The sequence below is a fragment of the Callionymus lyra genome, chromosome 18, assembly GCF_982586985.1.
Source record: "Callionymus lyra chromosome 18, fCalLyr1.hap1.1, whole genome shotgun sequence".
Taxonomy (NCBI): Eukaryota; Metazoa; Chordata; class Actinopteri; order Syngnathiformes; family Callionymidae; genus Callionymus; species Callionymus lyra.
The window spans coordinates 21634721-21638836 of NC_141835.1; the positions used below are offsets into that span (position 1 = coordinate 21634721).

The 4116-nt window shown below is 48.3% G+C and overlaps 1 long non-coding RNA gene across 1 annotated transcript; it reads left to right on the top strand.

Annotated features, from left to right (window-relative positions):
• Window positions 1–2533: 2533 nt before the first annotated feature.
• Window positions 2534–3354, top strand: LOC148060936 (uncharacterized). Its single transcript, XR_015709297.1, has 2 exons — window positions 2534–2823; window positions 3250–3354. It is a non-coding gene; the product is annotated as an uncharacterized LOC148060936 (long non-coding RNA).
• Window positions 3355–4116: the final 762 nt, after the last annotated feature.

Genomic DNA, 4116 nt, shown 5'->3' on the forward strand with positions numbered 1-4116 from the left:
TTCAGTGTTTGGTTTTACTCGCCCACTCATTGACTTCTAACACAAGTGAGTCACCAAAGAAGCCGAAGCTTTACCAGCCGACTGGACTGATGGACCCTTTTCGTCACCCTTCGATAAGAATTCCTCTTAGTAGTCATTCAAGGTGAATTAAAAGATCCAAAGAATGTCTTGATTTACTTAAACTCCTGTTCTACTTCATAGTCAGTAAATAAGTAAGTAATATTTGAAGAGCGCTTTTCTAGACCAGGGTCACAAAGCGCTTAAAGATCAGACAGATCCAAGAGAACCAGAACAGTGTATTTACCCGAATCAGCCGACATCATGATGTCACTGGACAATTGCTCAGACACCACCCTCTCTAAGATCTTGGACAAGAAAGGGAGCTTAGAAATAGGCCTGAAATTACTGAGGTTGCTGTTGTGCTGGTGACCACAAGGAGGAGAAAGGCTCAGTAACAGCAGGGGTTCCACACAAAGGGAGAGAGATTTTGTCTTTGATCAATTTAATTTTGTCAATGAAAAATCTCAACAATGCATTGCTGTCAGTTTCACAGAAGACAGGCTTGATTTGAGGAGCGATGACACGAGAGAGTTTATCGTTTCAAACAACACTTTGGGGTTTTTCTTATTTGCTGTTACCAGTAATCAGATCTGGCAGTTTCCACCATCTCATTGTATAAGGACATCAGATCTCTGAGGTGAAGTCTGTGCACCTCAAGTTTAGTGGACTTCCAGAGACGCTCACAAAGTCACTTCAGACTCAGGAGATCTTCATTTGTCCAAGGGCACCGTTTTTTTTCTGAATTGTCAGGTTCGATTTAACAGGTGCCACTTGATCCATTATTTCAACACAATGAGTAGTGATACAGTAAATCAAATTGCCCACGTTTAGGCAATCGCTAAGGAAAAGAGGGTCAAACATAGCAGAAAAACTGTCTGCAATAACGTCTGAGATGACACGCCTTAGAAGACACCTAAACTTTAAGGGCTTAGGTTCAGGGATGAAGTCCAGGTTAAACAAGACAAGAGAATGATCACTCAGATGGACATCATGTAGAGATACATTAGAAATGTCCAGGCCAAGAGTAAAAACTAAGTCTAAAATGTGGCCTTTTTGATGAGTGGGTTCAGAAACATGTTGCTCAAAGGCTTCTGTTAAAGTTAAAAGTTCTTTAACAGAGCAAGATGTGACGTCATCAACATGAAGATTAAAGTCTCCAAGTATAAAAACAGATTTCATTAGAATAAAAGATAGATTTAATGATCCGTCACGATGTCTCCTTCGGGAAATTGTTTTTCCAATTAGAACACAGCAATACAGACGATAATTCATAAAAATAAAATAAGAACAAGAACAAAGTTTCTAAAAAAAGAAAGTACAAGATGACACAATCTAAGTCTAAATATAATTAATGGAATGAATAATTAATAATTAATGGAAGATTAGAAGTCACTAAAGTATTTCAAGAACACCGCCGTAGGACCAGGCGGACGGTAGATTGACACACAATAGAAAGGTCTTGTAGAACCAACCAAGATCATCTGAGACTCAAAAGAAGTGAATTCCTGTGTCTGAATCACTTTGCAAAAACAGAGGCGAGGCTTCCCCAGGACAGCGCTCCCTACTGGACAGAGTTCTTTTAGATTAATAAACTCTTCCTCTCTCTGCCAAGTCTCAAGCAGACACAAAACTTTTGTTTTGGGAAAAGATCATTCAGAGAAAAGGATTTATTTGTAATAGAGCGTTCACTCAGAAAATCTCTTACCACGCTTAGAGGGCATAGCGTTAACATCTGTACACGTATTCTGTCATGCGTGTTTGTGTCATGAGTCTACTTGTACCTCTTTCCTGCCTGTTTTCTTGTTGGATTACGTCTTTACCTTCCCCCTTGGAATTAAAACCAAGTTTCTACAAACCGAACTCTGCGCCTGGGTTTCTCCGTTCTGCACCCTGACAGTACATCAAGACCAACATGAACCCAGCAGAGAGTCCTCTTCCCGACACTCCTCGTTCACACCAGGAGCAGACGGTGAGGAACACTTCCACCCTAGCTACACTGCAGCTAGGCATGGAAACCATGGCGGCGCAGCACGACTCCCTGCTCCAGAGTCTGGGACACCAGATGTCGGCGATGGCCGTCCAACTCCAGCTCTTGACCCCCGCCGCTGGGACCTCAGCACCACCCCCCGCTTCGGCTAGTCCGGCCACCGCGCCGGCTCCAGCTTCCACTGGTGAGTCCGTTCCGGTTCCACACTCCTCCATGGTCGTCCTGCAACGGCCCGAGTGTTTCTCCGCTGACTCTGGAGATTGTCGGGGCTTCCTAACCATGTGCAGTCTCCACTTCGAGCTGAACTCCACCGCCTTTCCCAATGAGCGCTCCAGAGTGGCTTAAATCATCTCGCTGCTGAGCGGGCGGGCGGCAGAGTGTCGCTGGGAGGGGACTGTCCTCACCCGAGTCTTCCTCGAGGGCCTCTTTCGCGCCTACGGACCATACTCATTCCCCTCGAGCTCCCGGAGGGGCTAGACGCAGTCATCGCCATGGTCACCAGGATCGAGACGAAGCTGCGCAACGAGGAGGCGCGCCGTCGGTCGTCTTCCCGTCCTCTCCAGTGCTCGCAGCGGTTTCCCTTCCGCTCCTCAGTTCCCCAACAGGATTCCCCGCTGGCGCAGGAGGAGCCTACCCAGCTCGGACACGCGCGTCTCACGGACCAGGAGAAGAGTCGCCGAAAGGCTGAGGGGCTCTGCCTCTACTTTGGCGGTGATGGACACCTGGCAGCAACATGCCCGCTAAAGGGGCAAGGCTCACCCCTGAAGAGGGTCGGGGTAAGCCAAACCAGCACGTCCACCAATCCCTCACGCTCCACCATCACCATTTCCCTGGAGTCTGCTGGGAGGGTCTCATTGATTCTGGGGCTGATGGCAACTTCATTTCCATGAAGCTAGTCAGATCCCTCAACATTCCACTTCAGCCTCTCCCGGTTCCCATCCAAGTTCAGGCCTTGGACGGCCACCTCCTGAACCGGGTGACCCACTCCACACACCCAATTAGACTCTTGTTCCCTGATGGACACACTGAGGAGCTACATCTCCATGTGCTGGCGTGTTCCCCTCATCCCCATCATCTTGGGGTTTCCCTGGCTCCAGCACCATGAGCCTCACATCCAGTGGTTCCCCTCTCTCGGTGGTTGGGTGGGGAAAGGCTTGCAGTCAGAAGTTTCTAACCCCCTCTACTTTGTGCTCTCCCATTAGGTCTAGCGTCTCTCCAGTATCTTCCACCACTTCTGCGGACTTATCATCGGTTCCGTCTATGTACCACGATATGGGTGAGGTTTTTAGTAAGGCCCGTGCCGTAAGTCTTCCTCCTCATCGCTCTTATGACTGCGCTATTGAGTTATTGCCTGGTTACCATCCCCAGCGTGCTCGCCTTTACTCCTTGTCTCGCCCAGAAACTGATGCCATGAACCGCTACATCTCGGAATCTCTAGCCGCAGGGATAATCCGCCCTTCCTCATCCCCGGCAGGGGCTGGCTTCTTCTTTGTCGGTAAGAAGGACGGCTCCCTGCGCCCATGCATTGATTATCGCTCTCTTAATGATATTACGGTTAAGAATCGTTACCCCTTACCACTTTCAGCGTTTGAGATGCTCAAAGGAGCCACTATTTTTACCAAGTTGGACCTACGTAATGCTTACCACTTGGTTAGAATCCGCCAAGGGGATGAATGGAAAACCGCTTTTAACACTCACTCTGGCCACTACGAGTATCTGGTAATGCCTTTCCGTCTCACTAACGCCCCTGCCGTGTTTCAAAGCCTAGTTAATGACGTCCTGAGAGAATTTCTTAATCGGTTCGTTTTTGTGTATCTGTAGAACGACATTCTCATATTTTCGCCAGACAAACAGTCACACCACCAACACGTGCGTCTAGTGTTAGAAAAGCTACTAGCTAACCAACTGTTCATCAAGGCTGAGAAGTGTGTTTTCCTCCTCCTGGTCTGCCACTCCCCCTGTCGTCTCACCTCACACCTGGTCCTCATCATCAATCATGCTCACCTGGTCTTGATCAACCCCCTTCATAAACCCTTGGATTCTCCACGGTCGGCGCCAGATCGTACTAC